Here is a 25119-nt window from a genome sequence, read left to right on the forward strand (position 1 = left end):
CTGCAGTCAGACCCACATTCCGGTTTTGATCAGTCCGCTTGGTTATCTAAACATATATATCTTTTGTGGCCCCTGACGTCGTCCCAGGGCCGGGGCCACAAAAGATATATAGACTGGAGGAGTATATCCTGTTCACACGGCAGCCTCTGTAATATCAAGACCCGTCTTCGGCGCTGCCATAGGACGACTGTTCTGTCCATCAAAGGAGGCAGGACATTCTATTAAAGAGGATGTCCGCTGAATTTTTTTTTATTAAAAGCCAGCAGACTTTTAATATTAGGACACTTACCTGTCCTGGAGTTCAGCGCTGTCCGCAGCAGAGGACAATCGATCGCTCGTCACTCTGCTGCTCCCCCCGCCATCCTCGGTGAGGAAACCAGGAAGTGAAGCGCTCCGGCTTCACTGCCCGGTTCCCTACGCGCATGCGCGAGTTGCGCTGCGCCTTCTGATTGGCTCCCTCTGTGTACTGGGAGCCGAGTGTTCCCAGCACACAACGGGGGGGGGGGGGGAGGTGACGTAATGCCCACAGTCTGCCGGAGACTGTGTGGCCGGAAGTGGGTGCAAATACCTGTCTTTAGACAGGTATCTGCACCCCCTCCCCCCTGAATGGTGTCAAATTTGACACCGGAGGGGGGAGGGTTCCGATCAGCGGGAGTTCCACTTTAGGGTGGAGCTCCGCTTTAAAGAGACCGCTATGTAAACAGGAGATTCTCCTGTAGGTAATCTTTGGTGCTCGTCCTGCCTCCTCCCTGGCTGCACTGATGGCAATGGTGGGTGCTGATAAAAGGGGGGGAACTAATGTGCAAACCAAACTGAATAAGTAATAACTAAATATAAAAATAAATAACAGCAGCCACAACTATAACTGTGCTATCACACTAAACAAGTATAATAAAGGGGGTGTGTTTGTGGCGCTTGCTAATATTATATTATAAGGTGCTATGTGCAATAACAAATATGCAAAACAAAAATACCAAAATATATGACTAACATTGATATATAACGTGATCATAAAACCACAATCAGTGAACAATCCAATCACGGATTTTGTTCACTTAACTTCCTTACTGGACTTATTTATTTATTCATTGATTCTGCACAGACTCACGCTTGCAATTTTTCATGGATTATTCATCATTTTATTTATTTATTTCATCACTCATTTTGGATTGTTCACTGATTGTGGTTTTATGATCACTTTATATATCAATGTTAGTCATATATTTTGGTATTTTTGTTTTACATATTTGTTATTGCACATAGCACCTTATAATATAATATTAGCAAGCGCCACAAACACCCCCCCCCTTTATTATAATGGTGGGTGCTGCATTCCTGGCAATGGTGAGTGCATTCCTGGCAATGGTCGGTGCTGCATTCCTAAAAATTGGGGGTGCTGCATTCATGTCAATTGGGGTCTGCTTTAAGTTTTTTTTTTTTTTTTATAATTTTTTCCTGAAACTTCCATGTTATACGCCATTAAATACGGTATATCCAAATACGTCTGAGTTCATCTCTTTTCTCACACACAGCCACAAAGGTAAGAGCATTCTTGTTGGGCAGTGCTCAAACGAACACACTTAGACCGAATTTTAATGGTTCAAAGAATGTCAGGCAAAATGGTCGGCCCTCACGTATTTTAGGAAAGGGAGTCACCGCTCCAGGTGGATCTTTAGCAGACAATTGGAGGAATCTCCCAGGAGTCCAAGGTGCTGGCAATGCACTAGGCAAACATGGAAAACATGGAAATCGATGGACAGCCGCACTCCGGATAAACTTGAGAAAGTTGTCTTTATTGATAAAAATAAGACATGTACATCCAAAGATACAGTCACATAAGGGGACAGCCGACGCATTTCGCACACAGTTAGTGCTTAGTCATGGCTCGCACTAACTGTGTGCGAAACGCGTCAGCTGTCCCCTTATGTGACTGTATCTTTGGATGTACATGTCTTACTTTTATCAATAAAGACAACTTTCTCAAGTTTATCCGGAGTGCGGCTGTCCATCGATTTCCATGTTTTCCATGTTTGCTCACGTATTTTAACTTCATCAAATCTGGCCCTCTTTGAAAAAAGTTTGGACACCCCTGATTTACAGGAAAGAACCAAAACAGATCTGAACCATGTACAGATTTGTTCCAACAGGGCAAAAGTTCTTCTGATCACCAAAGATAATTTGATTATTTTGTTATTATTAAAGCCTAGTACACACGATCGGTTTTCCCTATCAGGAAAACTGACGTGTTTTTCTTTGGCTGGGAAAACCGTCCATGTGTATGCTCCTTAGCAGATTTCCCGACAGGAAAACTGCGGTTTAAAAAATGAGAACATGTTCTCTTTTTTCTCGCTGCGAATCACATCGTTTTTTCCCCCCCGCAGTTTTCCTATGGGAAACACTGCAAGGGAGAATACACACGGCCGTTTTTCCTGACAAAAGCTATCCTGTGTACTAGGCATAAGACTCTATTGATGGGGCATTAATAACTCTCTTTAAAGCGGGGGTTCTCCCTAAATTATTTCATTCAGCATAGTAGCGTGAGCTACAGTATGCCTTTATATTTTTTTTTTAGCGCCGTACTCACTGTTTAATCGGGTTGTAAAGTTTCCGGGGAATGGGCGTTCCTATGCAAAGGGCTCGTGATTGACGGTCGGCTATGGCACGTCACGCTTCACGGAAATAGCCGAAATAGGTGTTTGCCCTTCACGGGCGCCTGCGCAGTCAGCTCCGTTGTCTGTGCGCAGGCGCCGTATAGCGCCGGGAAGAGCCGAGACCTACTCCGGCTATCTTCGGGGAGCGTGACGTGCCATAGCCGGCCGTCAATCAACTTCCCTCTGGATAGGAACGCCCATTCCCCGCGGGGAGTCTGAATCTTCACTGTAGGATTAAACAGTGAATACGGGGCAAAAAAATAAAATAAAGGCATACTGTAGCTCGCGCTACTATGCTGAATGACATGGTAGAATGTTGTTACTGAGGGTGAACCACCGCTTTAAATCTTTGCCTCTTTCAGTACAAGAAAGTATCTTTCTCACTCTGAAAGCTGCAGATTGGCATAACATGCTGTTGTTAATTCAATGATCTACCAGGACAAATCAGATCCTTCATCATTGATATATCCAGAGCGTTAATCAGTAAGCATTTAAATATCAGATTTGTGTGTTCTGACCAAGAAATTTTTATAATTTATCCTAACCTATTTTTTTTTTTTAATACTTTCAGAAGTTATAGCTATAGACAGATATTTGGACACATATCTCCTGCTAGAACCTCATCACCATCAATAACCAGAAAGAGATGGTATAAGGGTATATTTCTAGAAAGCAATTATTTGATACTTATCAAAATATGTATTTTATGAGTAATAGGGATACATTTGCAACTTTATCTCAATTTTATCAGTATACATACACAATGATGTAACAAATATGTCATATGACAGAATTTTAATTTTCTGTCGCTTTGAGGGAAACTGGGAAAACTATTTTGCATCTTTGTTAGTTTAACATTCCCTTGGTTCAAATTAGATTGGACAGCCTTGAGCTGAGGGCAGTAAAACCACCACAATCTTTTCATTTTCCTGGAAACCAGGAATCATTGCTGAAAGAGGTCACGTTTTAGATTATAGGGTATAAACGGTTTGTTTTTGGACAGTTACTGTATAAAAATCCATTCAGTTATTGACGTAATCTGTCATCAAGTCTTTCACTTCTTTAATAAGCTGTGTGAACATGTTACAGCCCAGAGAGCAATGATGTATAATTATCCATGGCAACCATAAGTCAGCCTAAAGCCGCTTGAATCCTACAGACTATTAAAGGCTGGTTTCTAACGGTAAGAACATATTGCTGTAGGCATTTTATTTAATCTAACATACATGACAGAATTGTTAAATTTAATGTGTAGCTTCAACCAAAAGAGGTTTTTCCATTATAACTTTATTTCCAGTATATGCACCCCAGGTATCCATAATGGCCAGGTGTTCTGACATGCACATACCGGTACTTCACGAGTCAATGGGCTTTTACACTAGTCCGTTCACCTCCTTTGCCTCCCCACCCATCACAGTAATGGGCAAGTAATGAGGTTAGGAAATGAGAGCGGTAAGCACAGACTTTTCAAACCCTTAACCAAGAAAATGGGTGCACATTAGACTACTTAGGAATTCTAGGCATCCAAAGTATTGAAAGTGAATAGAAGGTACAGCATCCTGGAGGTGCCTGCTAAGTGCTTCTAGCAACACTTGATTAGGTAGGTTTTATATACTTAAGGTTTGCTATAAAATCAAAATAAGTGCACAACCTGTTATTATATAATAATGAAAAACATTCAGTTGTGAACTCTCTAAAAATCAAACAATATACAGTGCCTTGAAAACGTATTCATACCCCATGAAATTTTCCACATTTTGTCATGTTACAATCTAAAACGTAAATGTATTTTATTGGAATTTTATGTGATAGACCGACAAAAAGTGGCACATAATTGTGAAGAGAATGGAAAATAATAAATGGTTTTCAATTTGTTTTACAAATAAAGATGTAAAAAGTGTGGTGTGCATTTGTATTCAGCCCCCCTGAGCCAATACTTTGTAGAACCACCTTTCCCTGCAATTACAGTTGCAAATCATTTTGGGGATGTCTCTAACCAGCTTTGCACATCTAGGGAGTGACATTTTTGCCCATTCTTCTTTGTAAAATAGTTCTGTCAGATTGGATGGAGAGCATCTGTGATCAGTAATTTTCACATCTTGCCACAGATTCTCAATTGGATTTAGGTCTGGACTTTGACTGGGCCAATATAACACATGATCCAAACCATTCCATTGTAGCTCTGGCTGTATGTTTAGGGTCATTGTCCTGCTGGAAGGTAAACCTCAGCCCCAGTTTTTTGCAGACTCTAATGCCCCGTACACACCATCACTTTATGTGATGAAAAAAAATGACGTTTTTAAAAACGTCACTTTAATTGACCGTGTGTGGGGGAAAACGTCGTTTTATGTCTTGTAAAAAACGACCAAAAAAAATTGAAGCATGCTTCAATTTTATGTGTCGTTTTTCAAAAGTGCACTTTTTACTTCACAGAAATTGACCGTGTGTAGCAAAAAACGTCGTTTTCTAAGACGTTTTTTCATCCACGCATGCCCAGAAGCTACTTATGAAGCGAGCTTCAATGGAAAAACGTGGTGGAACGTAACCTCACTTTGCTAGATCATTGTGAGAAAAACGATGGTGTGTAGGCAACTTCGTCTTTGAAAATTGAAGTTTCAAAAACGTCATTTTTTACTTCACAGAAAGTGTCGTTTTTTTTCATCACATAGTGCTGCATACACACGACCATTTTTCGGGTTGTAAAAAATTAAGTTTTTTTTTTTTTTATGTCATTAAAAACGATTGTGTGTAGGCTCCAGAGCATTTTTCACGATGTAAAAAATGGCCATTAAAAATTTCAAACATGCTCTAATTTTTCACGCAGTTTTTAACGTTGCCGTTTTTAACTTGTAAAAAATGGTCGTGTGTGGGCTTTAAGGACGTGAAAAAAATGTGCATGCTCAGAAGCAAGTTATGAGACGGGAGCGCTTGTTCTGGTAAAACTAGCGTTCAAAATGGAGTAAGCACATTAATCACGCTGTAACAGACTGAAAAGCGCAAATTGTCTTTTACTAACACAGAATGAGCAAAAGCAGCCCAAAGGGTGACACCATCCGAATGGAACTTCCCCTTTATAGTGCCGTCGTAAGTTTTGTACGTCACCGCGCTTTGCTAGAGCATTTTTTTTTCACGATCGTGTGTAGGCAAGGCCGTTTTAATGATCGGGTTGAAAATAACTTCGTTTTTTCTAGACCATTAAAAACCTCATTATTTACAACACGAAAAACGGTCATGTGTACGTGGCATAATAGGTTTTCTTCTAAGATTGTATTTTTCTCCATCTATCTTCCTATCAACTCTGACCAGCTTCCTTGTCCCTGCTGAAGAAAAGCATCCCCACAACATGATGCTGCCACCACCATGTTTCACGGTGCAGATGGTGTGTTCAGGGTGATGTGCAGTGTTAGTTTTCCGCCACACATAACGTTTTGCGTTTGGGCCAAAAAGTGAAATTTTGGTCTCATCTGACCAGAGCACCTTCTTCTTGCTGTATCCCCCCATGGCTTCACACAAACTTCTAATGGTAGCTTACTTCTTGACACTCTTCCATAAAGGCCAGATTTATGGAGTGCACGACTAATAGTTGTCCTGTGGACAGATTCTCTAACCTGAGCTGTGGATCTCTGCAGCTCCTCCAGAGTTACAATGGCCTGCTTCTCTGAATAATGCTCCCCTTGCCCAGCCTAGCCATACTCTTTCCATTTTTGGATTATGGATTGAACAGTGTCCTGTGAGATGTTCAAAGCTTGGGATATTTTTTTATAAACTAACCCTGCTTCAAACTTCTCCACAACTTTATCCCTGACCTGTCTGGTGTGTTTGTTGGCTTTCATGATGCTGTTTGTTCACTAAGGTTCTCTAACAAACCTCTGAGGGCTTCACAGAACAGCTGTATTTATACTGAGATTAAATTACACACATTTACTAATTAGGTGACTTCTGAAGGCAATTGGTTTTACTAGATTTTAGTTAGGGGTATCAGAGTAAAGGGGGCTGAGAACTAATGCATGCCACACTTTTCACATGTTTATTTGTAAAAAAAATAAAAACCATTTATCAATTTCCGTCCACTTCACAATTATGTGCCACTTTGTGTTGGTCTATCACATGAAATCCCAATACAATACATTTACGTTTTTGGTTGTAACATGACAAAATGTAGAACATTTCAATGGGTATGAATACTTTTTCAAGGCACTGTAAGTGGTAAAATCAATATAAACATATTCAGTCCACAGTGGTTAAACTAGAAGTCCAATTGTTTGCTCTTTTAATGAATAGTGATTCACAGACTGGTGCTTCAGCAAAGTGCCTTCTCCACATAAACACACGCCTCTTACCAGAATAATTGGATCTCAAATTATAGAGATCTAACTCACTCCAACAGGTTCCAACCACCAGAGATATTTCACTCCTTAGTCACTTTAAAGGCACTCCTCCTATGTAAGATTACAATGTATCCCGAGTATCCATGGGGTCCATGCAGAGCACGCTGCTGTAAATTCTCTCATGCATAGAGGATGACAGATGGAAGAGGCTTCATAGTGCAGTACATAAAATTATCACTTATTAAATAAGGTATCAATGCACTTACATGTATAAAAACGATCATAAGCAAAGCAAACATCCCACAGAGGGCAAGATCCACGTACCTTGTCGCATCTATACGTCCGGCGTAGCGTATCTCAGATACACTACGCCGCCATAACTTACAGTGTATTTTCCGTATGTTCAAAGAATTTGCGCCGCAAGTTACGGTGGCGTAGTGTAACTGTGTCGGCGTAAGGGCGCGCAATTCAAATGGATGAGATGGGGGCGTGTTTTATGTTAATACGTCTTGACCCGACGTAAATGCCGTTTTTTCTGAACGGCGCATGCACCGTCCGTGGGGGTATTCCAGTGCGCATGCTCCAAATTAACCTGCAACAAGCCAATGCTTTCGACGTGAACGTCATTCTACGCAAAGCCCTATTCGCAAACGTTTTACGCAAACAACGTACACGACAGAAAATTTTACGCTGGCCCGACGTCCATACTTAACATTGGCTGTGCCTCATATAGCAGGGGTAACGTTACGCCGAAAAAAGCCTTACGGAAACAACGTAAAAAAATGCTCCGGCCGGACGCACGTTTGTGGATTTGCGTATCTAGCTAATTTGCATACTCGACGCGGAAATCGACGAAAGCGCTACCTAGCGGCCAGCGTAAATATGCACCTTAGATCCGACGGCGTACTAAGACGTACGCCAGTTGGACCTAGCCCAGCTTCAATCATATCTTGTTTTGTGGATACAAAACAAAGATACGCCGGAGCAACCTAGCAGTTACGCGGCGTATCAATAGATACGCCAGCGTAACTGCTTCGTGGATCTGGCCCAGAGTCTGCAGGCTGGTGCATAGTGGTGTCACAAAAAAGGCTCCACGTGACACGTTTCCCCATAAGACTCATTGACTGGGAATGAAGGCCTTTTTTTAATATCTTATGAGGTATGCAATTCAGCTAATAATGCATTTTTTTAATCTCATGAATATCCCTCTGATACCATTCGATTCGGGGTTGGTTTTATCAAAGACCACCTCAGGGTTAATTCTTCTGGTCTTGTGATACTCAAAAATATTCATTTGTATAAAAGTAAATAAAAAAGGTAAAGCTGCGCTGCAAAATGAATCAACATAAACAATCAATTATGCTGTGTGTGATGCACACAAATCACCAGTGCAATCTGAATAAAAGCAAGTGAAAAATATGTGCGGAAGTCCATATGAAGGATGTATCACAGAAAAATTCAAAAGTGACAGAAAGTTCTCCGAATGGGTGAAATTAGATGTCCAGATAATATCCTGTGAATCTGTATAGCAGATGACAGAATCCACCACCACTTAAGTTCTAACTGCTTACCAGAGCAAGAAATTAGTCAGGCATGTAAACACATAAGCCAGTTTAAGGGATCCGGGATATGCTGTCACTCTCTCTCTATTTTCACCAATCTTCTACATCAGACTCATCTCTCTCCATAGATATGACCCAGAGGAGAAAAACACTAACATAGCGTGATATCGTTTTAAAAGGTTTAATGGTAAAGGTATTGCACTCACATGTATGTAGATAAAAAAGTGCGTGTATCAATAATAGCCGGCCGGCTCTGCTGTCCGCTCGTCCTTCCGGGTAGACAGCGTAGTACGAATCGTGGTGACGTCAGCACGCCGCTCCTCCCAACAATGACTTCTTCCAGGGGCACTTTAAGTGGTGGAGGATTCTGTCATCTGCTATACAGATTCACAGGATATTATCTGGACATCTAATTTCACCCATTCGGAGAACTTTCTGTCACTTTTGAATTTTTCTGTGATACATCCTTCATATGGACTTCCGCACATATTTTTCACTTGCTTTTATTCAGATTGCACTGGTGATTTGTGTGCATCACACACAGCATAATTGATTGTTTATGTTGATTCATTTTGCAGCGCAGCTTTACCTTTTTTATTTGTATTTCTATGTTTATCTGACATATGAGCTGCAGCAGCTTTTTTATTTTTTTTATTATTTTTATTATTTCTTTATTTTTTATTTAGTATCATTATAGTGTCATCACTATTCACGTTCTAATATACATTTGTATAAAAGTGACTGTAAATAAAGGGTAGCTGCAAAATATTGTGTAGCCACCAAAAAATAGGCCAAAAAGTATTAATGACTCTTACTGGGAAACGCGTCACGTGGAGCTGTTTTTTGTGACGTCACTACACACCAGCCTGCATGCGAGGTCCGCGGCTATGAGGGGTATTTGTTTGCTTTGCTTAATGTAAGTGCATTGATACCTTTTTTAATAAGTGAGTATTTTACGTACTGCCTCTTCCATCTGTCATCCTCTATGCATGAGAGAATTTACAGCGGCACGCTCTGCATGGATCCCGTGTATACTTATATTGTTTGATATTTAGAGGGAACTGAATCTTTTTCCCTATCATATAATAACAGGTTGTGCACTTATTTATTTTATATATACTTTAATATTTACATTTCATGTACAATTTATATACACATTTCTTGGAAACAGTCAGGGTGAGCACAGAATATTTATATACTTTTTGCTATAAAATAATGTTGTGCTAAATCTTGGCTTACATACTGTCCTTTAGGATTTGAGATATGGAATTTGTTTGAACAAAGAAAACATCTGTGTTGCATGTCTGTTCATCTATCAGAATAGGAAGTGATGGGATATCTCTCCATCTCTCCACATTGTAATGCAGTGGGAACAAGTCTGACAATGTTTTTATTGTTGTCTGTGCCTTCCTCTCTCGTGACAACCGCACCCCCTATTTCATGTATCTGGAGATGTCTCCAAGCGGGTGCATTCGCAAGTGTAAATGCACAATAATAAATGTAAGTGTGAACCCAAAGATGCCTGGATGTGTCTTTTATTATTCTCATAAACACATTTGCTGGTGCACACATGCACAGCTGGGCTATTAGTTCTGTAGAAAGTATAGGTTAAAACCCCACCCCCCACCCCTCACCTCTGGCAAATCCCAAAAGGTTATTTAAATAGATGGGTGGCAGCGATCTTCAATAGGATTCTGCACAAGACAGAAGGGGGTAGGACATCCCTCAACTTGCTGAGAAATGTTGAGATTTGCATATTAGAATTCCCTATTGGGTCTTGGGGCATTTTTATGAAGACAATGAAAATATATGCAGGCACTTAACCGGTTCCCGACCGGCTCACACAGATGTACTGCAGCAGAATGGCTCCTCATGGCGAAATCCCGTAAGGGTACGCCCTTTCCTTTTTTGATCACCAGAGGGCACCCGCTGCATGGCATGGGACCCGCCGTCCACACGCAATTGCATGCACAAGTGCCAGCATGGGGATTTGTGTGTGTAAACACACAAATTCCTGTTCTGTCAGGGAAGAGGAGCCATATCATTTGTTCCTATTAAGTAGGAAAAACGATATGTCTCCTCTCCTAGTCACTTCCATCCCCCACACAATTAGAACATGCTGAGGGAACACACAGTTAACCCCTTGATCGCCCCATTAGTGTTAACCTCTTCCCTGCCAGTGACAATTATGCCCCGTACACACGATCAGGCTTTTGCCCGACCAAACTAATATCGGAATTCTGACGGAATTCCATCGGAGTAAAAGAGAACATGTTCTCTATCTAAACTCTGATGGAATTCCTTGGGAAAAAGTCCGATGGGGCATACATATGGTCGGAATTTCCGATAGAAAAAGGCCGTCTGACTTTTTGCATCGGAAATTCCGATCGCGTGTACAGGGCTTTACACAGTAATCAGAGCAATTTTACAACACTGATCGTTTTATAAATGCCAATGGTCCCAAAAAAGTGTCAAAAGTCTCCAATCTGTCTGTCGCAATGTTGTACTACCGCCTAAAATCGCAGATCACCGCCATTACTAGTGAAAAAAAATGCTATAAAAATGACATAAATATTTCCTATAGTTTGTAGACACTATGGGGCAGATCCACAAAGAGAGTACGCCGGCGTACTACTGATACTCCGGCGTACTTTCAAATTTCCTGCGTCGTATCTTTGTTTTGAATCCTCAATACAAGATACGACGGCATCTGGGTTAGATCCGACAGGCGTACGTCTTCGTACGCCTTCGGATCTTAGATGCAATTCTTCGGCGTCCGCTGGGTGGCGTTCACATCGTAATCCGCGTTGAGTATGCAAATTAGCTATTTCCGATGATCCATGAACGTACAAGCGGCCGTCTCATTCTTTTACGTCGTCTCTAGTCGGCTTTTTCCGGTGTATAGTTAAAGCTGCTATATGGTGGCGTACTCAATGTTAAGTATGGCCGTCGTTCCCGCGTATAATTTTAAAAAATCTATTTTGTTTGCGTAAGTCGTCCGTGAATCGGCCTGGACGTAATTTACGTCCACGTAAAAACAATGATGTCCTTGCAACGTCATTTAGCGCAATGCATGGCGGGAAATTTAGGGACGGCGCATGCGCAGTTCGTTCGGCGCGGGGACGCGCTTCATTTAAATGAAACACGCCCCCTACTCGCCGCATTTGAATTGCGCGCCATTAGGCCGCGAGACATACACTACGCCGCCGCCAAATTCTTTGTGGATTCGAAGCTGGAAACAGTAAGTTACAGCGGCGTAGCGTATCTCACATACGCTGCACCCATGCAATTGTTTGTGAATCTGCCCCTATAACTTTTGCACAAACCAATCAATGTACACTTATTGCATTTTTTAACCAAAAACATGTAGAAGAATATATAGTGGCCTAAACTGATGAAGAAATTGTTTTTTTTAAACATTTTTGGGGGAAATTTATTATAGCAAAAAGTAAAAAATATTGTTTTATTTTTCAAAATTGTCGCTCTTTCTTTTGTTTATAGCACAAAAAAAATAAAAATGAACTGCAGAGATGATCAAATACCACCAAAATAAAATGCTATTTGTGGGGAAAAAAAGGACACACATTTAATTTGGGTACAGCGTCGAACGACTGCGCAATTGTCAGTTAAAGCGAAGCAGTGTCAAATTGTAAAAAGTGCTCTGGTCAGGAAGGGGGTAAAATCTTCTGGGGCTGAAATGGTTAAGGATGCATTGAAACTCTTGTTTTAGGAGTAACACAGTAAGGCAAGGTTTGCTTTAAGTGTTTAGGCATTCATTGTGTATGGCTCATTTTGCACCAATTAAAGCTTACTTTCCCGTTTGGTTGAAGAGGATTTTTTCTTTTTGCGTGAAAGGTGTATTACATTATGGATATATTTTATAGGCAAGCTCAATCCAAGATATAAATGCCAGCATTAAAAGACTCATAAAATTAAAATGACAAAGGATTATTCCAGGACATCCAGGAGAGCTGATAATGCTCAGTCCAGAGTGTAAACATTGCTCATCTAGTCTGTATAAGCTGCATAATCATAAAATGTATATTTAATGTATACGCAATAACTGAAATCATTTTTATATTAGACACATAACAATGAAATATTCAAATAATGCTATGCATAAACAGGAAATAACTGATTTCACTAGTTTTGCATTTATTTCTGTTGTCATAGATATATAATATGTACAATGCACACAGATATGTTTATGAACAGTGGTCATTAGCTGGGTGAGTTTGTAAAATAAGAGAACATAATTGCTAAAGTTGTGATTCTTTCTTCTGAGAAATCCTCACTTCCTGTTCTTCTGTCTGTAACCACACAGTAATGCAAGGCTTTCTCCCTGGTGTGAAGTGTCGTGCTCGCCCCCCTCCCTTGAGGGGGGCGAGCAGGAGAGTCAGGACGCTCTCCACGTTGCAGATAGAGAAAGGAGCTGTGTGTTAGTGGGCGTCCTAACTCTCCTGCTCTCCCCCTCCCCCTCTCCCCCTCCCCCTTGAACCATTCTAAGTTCAAGTTATGGTCAGGAGAATATCCCAGCATATACAGTATAGTCACATGGGTAACTCTAAGGCCTTGTACACACGACCGAACATGTCCACTGAAACTGGTCCGTCGGACCAGTTTCCGCGGACATGTCCGACCGTGTGTAGAGCCTACCGGACAGTTTTCCGGCCTAGCGGACAGCATGCTAAGAAACTTGTCCGTTGGAAGCCTGTCCGTCGGACATGTCCGATGGTTAGTACGACTCATCAGACATGTCCGCTGGCCGGAAATCCCGCGCATGTGTCCAATTGATTCGACGCATGCGTGGAAGCATTGAACTTCCTGGGTCGCGCACGTCGCCGCGCCGTCACCGTGTTTTATGTCCGCGGGGAATTTGGTCTGATGGTGTGTACACACATCAGACCAAAACCTCCCAGCAGACATGTCCGATGAAAACGGTCCGCGGACCATTTTCATCGGACACGTCTGGCCGTGTGTACAAGGCCTAACTTTAATTTAATCACCATGGTGTGTAGGCAGATGTTGAATGTCCAAGAACATTATTACTATTATATAGGATTTATATAGCGCCAACAATTTATAAAGTGCTTTACAACATAAGGGCAGATCGTACAATTACAATACAATTTAGTACAGTAGGGGGCCCCACTCGTTATAGCCTACAATTTAAGAAGGAGGGTCAAGAGATAGGCTGATGGAGAAAATAAATGTGCAAATGTTATTTGGGGGCAGGATAGGCTTCTCCGAAAATTTGAGTTTTCAGGAATTGTCTAAAAGTGTAGAGAGAAGGAGATAGTCAGATTGGGGTAGGGAGTTCCAGAGAATAGAGAATAGAGAAGTCCTGGAGGCAAGCATGGGAGGGGGTGACTAGAGAAAAGTCTTGGGAGGAATAAAGAGAATGAATTGGTTGGTATTTTGAGGCAAAGTTAGTAATGTAGTTGTGGATGGCTTTGTAAGTTATTGTTAGTATCTTGAAATTTAATTTGTTAGAAGAGCAGAAGTCAGTGGAGGATTGGGAAAGAGGGATAGCAGACACTGAACAGACACTGAACAGTTGGTAAGGTTGAGTCTGATGGCAACATTCATGATGGAAAATATAAAGTGAAATAACTCTGATATGCTGATATGAATAAATAAAACCGGATGATAATAAAAGACTAATAAATTGGTTCAGCTGCAGCTATTCAAAGAGTGTTCCGACAACACTTAACATAAATAAGATAGTAATGAATAGTGCGCTAAAATCAACCTCTTAATATTGCACAGTGCTACGTATAGGTACAACTAAATTACATATACATGTGATAATAGAAAATTCATATGCATGTGATATTAAAAATTGCTACAAAACACCTTCCTCCGTGTAGATAAAAATTAATAAAGTGCAGACCGAAATTCACCACCACCTACATGTGAATTGCCTGCTCACCTTCCAGGATTGCCAAAATATCATTAGATCTACTAATAATATAATCTCACTCACATTTGTTCAGCAAGAAACGCATATTTAACGATCAGTTTCGAATGCAGCTTGTTCCTCCTCACTACACATCCAGTCTGAAGTGAGACACCGAAAGTGTTTTTACTGGCTCCTCCCGATGCGTTGCGTCACAGGTCACGTGACTTTCTAAATGGAAATGAACTTGAGAAAGTCACGTGACCTGTGATGCAACACGTCAGAAGCAGCCAGTGACAACACTTCCGGTGTCTCATTCAGACTGGATGTGTAGTGAGGAGGAACAAGCTGCGTGCGAAACTGAACGTTAAATATGCGTTTCTTACTGAACAAATGTGAGTTAGATTATATGATCAGTAGATCTGATGATATTTTGGCAATCCTGCGTGATGATTTTATTCTGCTTTATTTGAAAACCATTATATACGGAGAATCCTAGACAGTATTGCAGACCACCACTTGGAATTTGAACATACAAGAACTGACCGCTCTAAAGGTGTCTTAAAGTGACATTACAGACAATATTTGTTTATTTGAAAGGTGAGCAGGCAATTCACATGTAGGTGTTGGTGAATTTCGGTCTGCACTTCATTAATTTTTATGTACACGGAGGAAGATGCTTTTGTAACAATTTTTAATATCACATGTATATGAATTTTCTATTATAACATTCATAATGAACTGAAGGGGGATAGCCTATGTAGAGGTAAGTCAATGAGGAGGGAGTTGCAGGTGCCGGATGACCAGGGAGTGAATTTGAAGCGTTGTGGTGTCATTAATTAGGAAGGAGCATATCTTGGAGATGTCGTGGAAGGATGAGGCAGAAAGGTTTGGACAGTGATTGGATGTGGGTTCAAGACAATAGCGAGACATGACAGAAATTATGAAAGGGGAACCACTCAGTTCTAATATACTGTATATAATCCAATCACCATGGTGTGATGAACAAGGAGAGAGCAAGGGCTGCATGCCATTCCTACTGGCCAGTAAGGTAGCCAATCCTTGGTAATTTTGGCCTAAGCACAACTCTGAATGTGCAGTCAATTATAATGTGTAATGTACAACCAAAAAAACTAAATTATTATTTTCTCTTATCGTCCATGGACAGACACAGCTCCTTAAGTCTTGACAAGTGGGTTATGTTCCCTGTTTACAGGAGAGGACTAGGCAGAAACATGTTAAATGGTTAAATACATGTTAAATTAACAGAGTTGAACAGCCCCGCCCAGGGGGCGGTCCCTCCAGACATAACCCTCCTCACTGCAGCATGCAGTCTCAGTTTTGTTCTGCCTAGCAAAGGAGAAGGACGTATGGCTCCCTTTGGGTCCAGAGCCCTGAGGAGAAATTTTATTTTATTCTATCTTATTTTATTTTATTTTCACTTTTTCTTGAAGAATCTTCCTTCAACTGTCGGCTGAGTGACAGGCTGGATATTATAGATCCTTGTAGTCTACTCAGTCCGACCAGCAAGCGTGGACACACCTATGCAAAGAGGCTTGGTCTGCCACGCCGTACCTCATGACTCCTGAGGTGGCCGTGAGCTTTGCTCCGAGGTCCACATATGACTGGGCTGTGGTGTTGCCTCACTCACAGTGGACCGGGCCGACAGCTACCTCCATTGCGGTTGTATGTCTGTCAGGAATGCGTCAGCGAGTCCTCGCTCGGACGGGTAAGTACAGTCCCTCCTACTTCGGTGGGTTGGTACGGCTGGGCATTCCTGGGGTTCGGAGGTGCTCTGACAGTGGAGGAGCACTCCTCCCTTCCCTGCTCCGTTCCCTTGCTGCATTGCTAAGGCACGCTGTCCGGGGGGGGGGGGGCTTTCCTGAGAGGGCTGTGTTATCTGGCACCTTTTACTGTCTGATACTGGGTTTTTCCTGTGGGGGTTTTCACTGTAAAGGCTCTAGGAGGCTTTCCCTGTTTATAATGTGGCGTTTTGCCGCCGTTTGGCCGACGCTGGCGCCATTTTTTGGGAGGTTTTCAATTACATTGAAAACTCCCATTGGCGGCCATTTTGTCGTAGCCGTGCCATGTGCAGCGGGCGGCCATCTTTGTGCAGTCCTGACCCCTAGTGCTGTATCTACGGCGCACACAGGTCCCTGCAGACGCCGCAGTTCCTTCATGGTTTCTTTCCTCTCCACACGCTGTGTGATGAGAGCGGTCGGCAGCGCTGGGCAGTCTCCTCCTGAGGTGAGTCCCCTGGCTATGCTAACAGACTTATATTGGGATAAGTTGTTAACTCCCCGGGTCAGCGAAGCGAGTGGGTAAGATGCCCTGTATAGGGCCCTGGGAGCGTCAGTTTTTATGTTAAGACAGGTATTACATACACATGTAAATGTCTTTTTTATATTTGGAGTCAGTATCTGGTCCTTCCCCCAACATGCTCAGCGGCAGGTGTTAGCACCTGGGATCTCCACAGAGACTTCTTTGTTAGTCCTGGACACTTTTGGGCCAGGCTGGGGGCGGAATGCCGACGGGCGGGGGTTAAAAGAGTGCCCCCTCCCTCTGTTATCCCCTGGGGAATGCTCCGTATTATTGAATGTGTGACCATATGTGTTTTTTATCTTTTTTCTATGGTCTATATGACACTTTTTTTTGTGTGTCACCTTTTAAAGTCCCACCCTCAGGGGGGTACTTTTGTTTTTCTGCTATGAAGCCATGGACCAGGTACCTGGGTAGTAAAAAAAAATAAAAATAAAAAAAAGAGCAGGATAAGGCATTTATGGGTGCGCTTCTCACTGCTGTAAGGGACTTTCTTAAGCTGGATAGTGCAGCTGTGTTTCCGCCGAGGGCTCGGTCTTTTTTTGGATCTCACAAATCAGACCGCTCTGTGTAGGTTCTCTCCTTTTTGCCCTTCTTTGATAATTTCTAAGATGCGGAATGAGAAAAGCCGCTGAGGTAGTCCCTCACCGCCTGGCGGTTCAGTGCCCTTTTGAGGAGAGCCCTTTCAGGGGATCCTCCGGGTGTCATGTATAGCTGACCACTCTCCCTATTACGGGAGTCCCCGCTTGTATGGATTTGGCTGTTAGAAGATCCGAGGTACTGGCCCTTGTCATGTTTACCATGCTGGGGTCCGTCTTGCGGCCTATTGTGGCTACTACTCTGGAGTCTCAGTCGATTTCTGAGTGAGCATTTTGCACCAGACAGTGGAAGAGCACCGTCTCTGTACCAAGGATATTAGGCTAGCGGACCTGTTGGTCCAGGGCCTCATATAGGTCTGTGATGATTCTTTGAATGCTGCGCCCTTGTTATCCAGGGCTTCTGTTTCAGAGATGGTACGCGGTGGTGTAGTGGTTAATTTCATTACTTGTCAGCAAGAGTCATCGGTCCGAATTCCGGACACTGACACCAATCCAGCTGGAGCTTACTTTGTCGCTCTCTGTGTCTGCGTGGGTTTCCTCCGGGTACTCCGGTTTCCTCCCACCCTCCAAAGACATGTGTGCATACACTTCCATAATGTACATACAAACTTTGTGTATGTATTATTACGGGGGCCGACAAGGGCTCAGCTGGGGGACTAAATTGTCCCTGGGTGCGTAAACGCCCTATGCAGTCGTCTTCCCTCCCTGCTCTAGGTGGGGGGGGCGGCTTACAGATTCACAATTCAGTGAATCTCCCTGCTCTCTGACTGATGGGTCTGCGAGGTGGTCTCTTCAGAGTCCTAGATAGGGTTTACGCCTATCCATAGAACAAGATGTGAGGGCAGTTTGGAATATCTGTGCATTGTTGATCGCTTGTGACTCGTCCGGCCGGTCTAAGGCAGGTGTCCCATAGGCTCAAACACATCCAGGTTGTGTCACCATAGAAGCTGTGTCTGTTGCAGCCAGTGCTTCCCAGTCAATGGGATTGCCATTGGGATGCTCAGAATACCGCTTCTCGGCCTTGGAGTTCTTTTCTTGTTTATTCCTCGCCCGGCTTGTTGGTCTGCCTGAGAACAGTGTGGGACTTGTAAGTCCCGCAGGGACGCATACATGCATGTCCCGTTTTGCATATGTCACAGAATTTTCTGTGCTCCATGATGGGGGAGGGCTTCTGTCAGTCTGTGGCCCTCCCTCTTGATCTGGCGTTGGCACTGAGGGTTTTCATCTAGGAGCTCGCAATTATCCTAACTTTGTTGGGACAGTGAGGTTTTGCCTCGTGGGCTTCTTGAACGACCTTCTTCTGAGGGCAGCTTCTGTCTCAGACCTAATGGAGCTGTTTATAGCCATTCAGACCCCCCGAAGTCTCGGGTGGGTGCTAAACATTTGGAGCCGGTCCTGAGTCCGACTCAAAAGGGAGCGAAGGTCCTTCTTCCCCTGGAGAAATTGCAGACTCTTCAGTCTGCAGTGAGGGTATTAGCATCACGCTATCGGTCTTCTCTCCGGGTGCATGCTGGTCCGGGACCTGTGGGTAGCCTTCTTCGAGGCGGTACTGTATGCCCAGTTCCACACTTGGGCTTTCCAGGAAATACTGTCCAGGTGGTAAGAAATTTCTTGTCTCTGTAATCGGCAGATTCAGGTGCGCCACTTAGTCGGAGTCTTCTGAGTTGGGACGGAGATCCCTGGATCTTCGGCCCGGGAAGTTGTTCCTTCCAGTGGTCGTTGTTTACGACAGATGCAAGCCTCACGGATTGTGGGGACCCCTAGGGGGGGTCCAGTCGGCCCAGAGTCGCTGGATTTGCATGGACCTACGGCCACAACTTCCTGAATGTGCCTGCTCTTTTCTGATCTTGGTGGCTACCCAGGGTCGGGCCTGGTTAGTACCTAGGTGGGAGGCCGCCTGGGTGCTGTGGACCCTGTCTACCGTTCTTTGTCCCATGATCAGGCTTTGATTCTCCTCGTGTTCGAGGCGGTTGCAAGGTACTAGACAACAACGCCACGACCGTGGCTTCGGTCTACCATGGGTATGCCAGCAGGCGGACTACTGGAGTCACCTGATGCTGGACCAGAGTGACTGGTTTTCTGTGCCCTGGAGTGTTTCGGCTCCCTTACAGGAAGTGAGTCTCACAGGGCAGGCGAGATTATGCCTCAGCGGTAGACTGCCTGCCCTGCAGGCAGTTGCCTCTGGGTTCAAGCCCAGGAAGATCTGTGTCGTTACACGGCTCGGGCTCGCCTTGGTTTTTTTCCACTCGTGGATCTCCTGGCCGCTCGTCTCCACCACAAGGGTCCACCACAAGGGTGTCGAAGTAGTGACCAGGTCTAGTGCTCTGGTACTGACGCGTAAGTTGCGCTGGTGACCCTGTGGGGGTCTGTATCAGCGGCCTTATACCGTTCCTCCATTTGTGTTGCTTCCTCAGGTGCTCCATAGAGTGGAGGCTGAGGGGATCCCGATGTTCCTAATCACTCCAGATTGACATTGGCGTCCTTGGTACGCCGTTTTCGGGCGCTTCATAACGGAGGTACCCTGGCCGTCGCCAGGGCGAGAGGTCCTTCTGTCTCGAGGTTCCATACTTCCTTCTGTTGTACAGTCACTAACTTACTCAATATGGCTATTGGTAGCCAGACTTTAAGAGACCGGGGTCTGTCTGACTCGGTCATCTCAACCATGTTGAGGGCATGGTAGTCTTCTTCCAGGAGAATCTACAGTCACACCTGGCAGACCTACATCTCTTGGTGCGAAGAGATGAAGTGACGTCCACGGACGTATTCGATGGCCAGGGTCCTGCTGTTTTTTACAGCTTGGTGTGGATCTCAAATTACTTTTAAGCACCGTTTGGGAGCAGAGTTCAGCCTTGGCTGTGTTCTTTCAGTGGCCCTTTGGGGCCCGTTCCCTGGTACCTCTTTGTGCTCCCCTCTTGGCCCATCTCTTCCCCAATGAGTCTTGACTCTGGTGCTCCTGGTTCCTCAGGAGCTTTCCCTTTGGAAACTTCAGAGAGATTTTCTCTTAACACTATCTCGAAAGGTGGCCCTTTTCTTCCCTTAGAGGGGTCTCTGAGCTGGCGGGCTTGTCTTGCAAGCCGCAATGCTTGATCCTCCATAAGGATTAGGTGGTGGTGCGCCCGCGACCTTCCCTTCTTCCGAAGGTGGTCTCGGACTTTCGCCTGAATAGGGGCATTGTTCCGTCCGTCCTTTTTGTCCTCGGCCGGCGCATCCTGCGGAGGTTGCTTTTCATACTTCAGGCGTGGTACGCGCTTTGCGGGTGTATCTACCTGCTACGGCTCCGTTTTGGAGATCTGACCCTCTTTTGTGTCAGTGTCTGGCCCACAAAGGGCCTGGCGGTCTCGTCGACCACCCTGTCTCGGTGGATCCGACAGACCGTCATACAGGCCTATGCTCTTAGGGGGCAGGCCCCCCTTTTTCCGGTCGCGGCACTTTCGACCAGGGCACCTGGTGCTTCCGGGGTTTTTTCCGACTTCATACGTCGGTGTCACAGGTGTGCAGGGCGGCGACTTGGTCGTCCGTTCACGTTTTTGTTTTTCAAAATGTCCTGGTTGCTGTAAGTGCATCTTATGATGCTTTCGCCCGCTAGCGTTTGCAGGCGGCCGTTTGAAGTTGCATCTCCTCCGTTTGAGGAGCTCTGCTTGTTTTGGGGTGAAGTTAAAATTGGTTTTACTGATATATTTCCCACCCCTCGTTTTGACACTGCTTGGGGACGTCCCACTTGTCAAGACTTAAGGAGCTGTGTCCGTCCATGGACGATAAGAGAAAATAGGATTTTTTGTACTCACCGTAAAATCCTTTTCTCTGACGTCCATGGACGGACACAGCTCCAACCCCTCCTTTTTAGGTTTGTACTGCTTGTTACGAACTGAGGCTGCATGCTGCAGTGAGGAGGGTTATGTCTGGAGGGACCGCCCCCTGGGCGGGGCTGTTCAACTCTGTTAATTTAACATGTATTTAACCATTTAACATGTTTCTGCCTAGTCCTCTCCTGTAAACAGGGAACATAACCCACTTGTCAAGACTTAAGGAGCTGTGTCCGTCCATGGACGTCAGAGAAAAGGATTTTACGGTGAGTACAAAAAATCCTATTATTATTATTATTATCCCAAATTAATGGAAGAGGGAGGTAGTGATGATCCAGAGAAAATAAACATTTCGAAAAAAATTCCAAAAGTTCAGTTCAGATTTAAAGCGGAACTTCACTGTCTCAATCAACAATGACTATTTTGAATCCTTATGCTGCTAGCATAAGTAAATAGCTAGGAAAGTGTACTATATTTACTTGTTTAAAACTGTTTTTTTTTTTACATTTCTTTAGTTATTTTCTGGTTTCCATTCCTAGACAAATGATGTCATACATCCCAGGAGTCTTCAGGAGGGGAGGAGGGATTTCTCAGCTATGCACACCCTCTTGCCTGCATGACTGAACTAAGGGCAGATGGATTCCAGGAAGTAAATGCTACATAATTTAATCATCTGCCCTTACTCAAGATAGCCACGGCCAGAAATTCTAAGGTAAGATACAACGTATGTCCCCTTAAGGATTAAGGTTAGAATGTTTTTTTTCATAGTTATGTTAAGCATTTTAAGTGGAAGGATAAGGAAAAGATTGAACTAGGTCAAGTTATGTTTTATGGCTTTCTTTTGAGACTTAAGTTATACTTTGGGGGTAGCCAAGTGTTAAAAATTATTGTTAGGGCATCAAGTAGTAGAATGTTAGGGTTAGCTTAACCACTAAAGGACCCCTTTACGCCGATATACGTGCACGCGACCCAGTCCGAAGCTCCGTGACCGCGGGCATGGGACTCGCGGACCCGATTGCCGCTGGAGTCCCGCGATCGGTCCCCAGAGCTGAAGAACGGGGAGAGCTGTGTGTAAACACAGCTTCCCCATTCTTCACTGTGGCGCTGTCATCGATCGTGTGTTCCCTTTTATAGGGAAACACAATCGATGATGTCACACCTACAGCCACACCCCCCTACAGTTAGAAACACAAATGAGGTCACACATAACCCCTTCAGTGCCCCCTTGTGGTTAACTCCCAAACTGAAATTGTCATTTTCACTGTAAACAATGCATTTTTAATGCATTTTTTGCTGTGAAAATGACAATGGTCCCAAAAATGTGTCAGAATTGTCCGAAGTGTCCGCCAATCACGACATTATAAAAATGCAATAAAACTATCCCCTTTTTTGTAAACGCTATAAATTTTGTGCAAACCAATCGATAAACGCTTATTGCGATTTTTTTACCAAAAATAGGTAGAAGAATACGTATCGGCCTAAACTGAGGAAAAAAAATAATGTTTTAAATATTTTTGGGGGATATTTATTATAGAAAAAAGTAAAAAATATTGAATTTTTTTCAAAATTGTCGCTCTATTTTTGTTTATAGCGCAAAAAATAAAAACCGCAGAGGTGATCAAATACCACCAAAAGAAAGCTCTATTTGTGGGAAAAAAAGGACGCCAATTTTGTTTGGGAGTCACGTCGCACGACCGCGCAATTGTCAGTTAAAGCGACGCAGTGCCGATTCGCAAAAACTGTCCGGGTCCTTTAGCTGCCTAAAGGTCCGGGTCTTAAGTGGTTAAGGGTGAGGCTAAGGTTAGTGGTTAGTGTGTTTCAGAGCTGAAACACATTCTACAAAAAACAAAAGCACCAGTTTACCAGGGCTGAAGACCAATGTACTGCACACTGTGTTGTAGCGTCCTAATTCGTGGAAGGGAAAAAAGCTTGTCTGCCCTGTAGCAGCAAGCTTTCAAGGTGCTGTGATGGTTTTCATTGATGAAATGGAGTGGGCCCCCAAAAATTCCCATTAAGGTGCAATATAGAGTAATGTATGATTAGCTATAATGACCACTTTCTACAATATATTTTTTTCTTTAAGTAAGCTGACCTGCTGGCACATGCAAAACAGCAGAAACTGCAAAATCGGATTTTCCTATATAAATATACATTGCATATTGTTTCAACTTTTCGGATTTACATGAGAAAGATATGTGAGTAGATATAAAACAAAGGGCAACTTGTTCCCCCTGGCAATTTTGCTCTGTGAGTCCTGAATCTAGTTTGAAGAAGTGTTGAGGAATACTGATTTTGATTCAACACTATCAGGAAAGTCATCATGTCAAGAATATGCAAGAAAATACATTCCAAGTTATTGTTAAACAATAATAAAACATATATTACAGAGATCTTTCTGGAAATTTGCTGTACAGAGGAGCACTGTGCATAACAAGTCCTAACAGCTGGCATGATTCTTAAAGCGGAACTAAACTGTATCTCAGCACCACAAACTGAAAATGCTTTTTTATCCATTGTATCAAAGCAAAGTCACCCATCCATCCATGTCTCCATGCTTTATTTTTTTTGTAAAATTGCTTTACCCCCCAACATTTCTAGCCACGGTCATCTTGAGTAAAGGCAAATGATTCATGTAGCATTTGCTTCCTGAAATCCATAGGCCTTTAGCTCAAGCATGCAGAAGAATGTGTTTAGCTAAGAAACCCCCCTCCTCCAGATGGGACCCTCCTCACCTCCAACAGATGGGCACCTCCTCTAAAAACAAAAATAGCCATGAGGACTCCAGGGATATATGACATCATTTTGGCCTAGGCCAGAAATCAGAAATAATAGGGCAGCACAGTGGGCTAGTGATTAGTACCTTTGTCTAGCAGCAAAAGGGTCACTAGTTTGAAGCCCGACCATGATACTGCCGGTTTGCAGTTTGCATGTTCTACCCTGTGCCTGCATAGGTTTCCTCCCACATTCAAAAGACATGCTGGTAGGGTAATTGGCTCCTGTGTAAATTGATCCTAATATATGTATGTATGAATGTGAGTTAGGGATCTTAGCTTGAAAGCTTCTTGAGGGCAGGGACTGATGTTAATGTACTGTATATGAAAAGCACTCTGTAATATGACAGTGCTATGTAAGTACTTGAAATTAAAAAAGTTAATGTATGTGTTCCTAATTTAAACTTGTCTAGAAACTGGAAAAATGTAGTTAGCTCTACTTGAACCTATGGTCTATAAACTGGAAAAATTAAGTTGGCTTTACTTAAAAATATAGTTCCAGATAAGGTATGTATTCCTAACTTAAAACACTATGGCCTATACATTGAAAAAATTGAGTTGGCTTTACTTAAACCAACTAAGTTAAAAACATGAAGGGCCAGATTCACAAAGAGTTACGCCGGCGTATCAGTAAATACGCCGACATAACTCGGAATCTAAGCCCGTCGTATGTTTAAGTGTATGCTCAAACTGAGATACACTTAAACCTACCTAAGATACGACGGCCTGCGCCGTCGTATCATAGGGTGCAATATTTCCACTGGCCGCTAGGTGACGCTTCCATTGAGTTCGGCGTAGAATATGCAAATGAGTAGATACGCCGATTCACAAAAGGAACGCTTGCCCGTCGCAGTAAAGATACGCCGTTTCCGTAAGAGGTATGTCGGCGTAAAGATAAAGCTGCCCCCTAGGTGGCGTAGCCAATGTTAAGTATGGCCGTCGTTCCCGAGTCGAAATTTTACGTTGTTTGCGTAAGTCGTCCGTGAATGGGGCTGGACGTAATTTACGTTCACGTCGAAACCAATACGTCCTTGCGGCGTACTTTGCCGCAATGCACACTGGGATATGTACACAAGGACGGCGAATGCGCCGTTCGTAAAAACGTCAATCACGTCGGGTCACCATTCATTTAAATAAAACACGCCCCCCCTCATCCTTATTTGAATTACGCGCACTTACGCCGGCCC

The 25119-nt window shown here is 43.5% G+C and overlaps 1 protein-coding gene across 3 annotated transcripts in view; it reads right to left on the minus strand.

The window, feature by feature from the left end:
* The window catches only part of MACROD2 (mono-ADP ribosylhydrolase 2), a 3190351-nt gene that overhangs the window by 868 nt on the left and 3164364 nt on the right, over nucleotides 1-25119 (minus strand). The window lies entirely within an intron of this gene.

This window comes from Rana temporaria, chromosome 4 (assembly GCF_905171775.1).
Source record: "Rana temporaria chromosome 4, aRanTem1.1, whole genome shotgun sequence".
Taxonomy (NCBI): Eukaryota; Metazoa; Chordata; class Amphibia; order Anura; family Ranidae; genus Rana; species Rana temporaria.